Source organism: Stigmatopora nigra, unplaced genomic scaffold (genome assembly GCF_051989575.1).
Source record: "Stigmatopora nigra isolate UIUO_SnigA unplaced genomic scaffold, RoL_Snig_1.1 HiC_scaffold_24, whole genome shotgun sequence".
Taxonomy (NCBI): Eukaryota; Metazoa; Chordata; class Actinopteri; order Syngnathiformes; family Syngnathidae; genus Stigmatopora; species Stigmatopora nigra.
In genome coordinates, this window is record NW_027551603.1 from 274078 (window position 1) to 274712 (window position 635).

Sequence of the window (635 nt, forward strand, 5' to 3'; positions counted from 1 at the left end):
CAGATATCCCGAGTCCTTGCTGTGTCCCGATCAACAACCCTCACAGCCCGATACTGGGTGAGATGTAGCATAAACAATCCTTGGATAAGTCCATGTGAGAGGGGACTAGGCAGTTTATGGCCTCCAGCTGAACAATAGAAAGAATTTTAATGATTTAACAAAGAAATGAATTACTACTTGTTTTGTGATCCAAGTTGGTTGTTTTCCTTATCATTCAGCCGAAATAGCTCAGTTGGGAGAGCGTTAGACTGAAGATCTAAAGGTCCCTGGTTCAAGCCTGGGTTTTGGCAGCACATTGGACTAGGCAAATATGTCCTGAATCAACTGTTTCCTTGTAAGCCTTGAGTCATTTTGCAGTCAAGTTTGACTCCTGTCACCAACATGGTCTGAATTCGCTCAGATAAGAAATGATGGAGAGCATTCCCCTAACCGACCATGGTCTTAGTCAGTCCATTGGACTCTCTAAACTAGACCAATATCATTAAATGCTCCAGTTTCAATATTGTACTAGTAAGCCATGAGTAAATTTGCAGTCCAAGTTAATATTAATTTGCAATTATCAGCCAAAGTAGCTCAGATGGTAGAGTGTTAGACTGAAGATGTAACAGTACTTGGTTTGACTAGTTTTTGGCAAC

The 635-nt window shown here is 41.1% G+C and overlaps 1 non-coding gene across 1 annotated transcript; it reads left to right on the forward strand.

Moving 5' to 3' along the window:
* Nucleotides 1-217: 217 nt before the first annotated feature.
* On the forward strand, nt 218-290 carry trnaf-gaa (transfer RNA phenylalanine (anticodon GAA)). The gene has a single exon. It is a non-coding gene; the product is annotated as a tRNA-Phe (tRNA).
* Nucleotides 291-635: the final 345 nt, after the last annotated feature.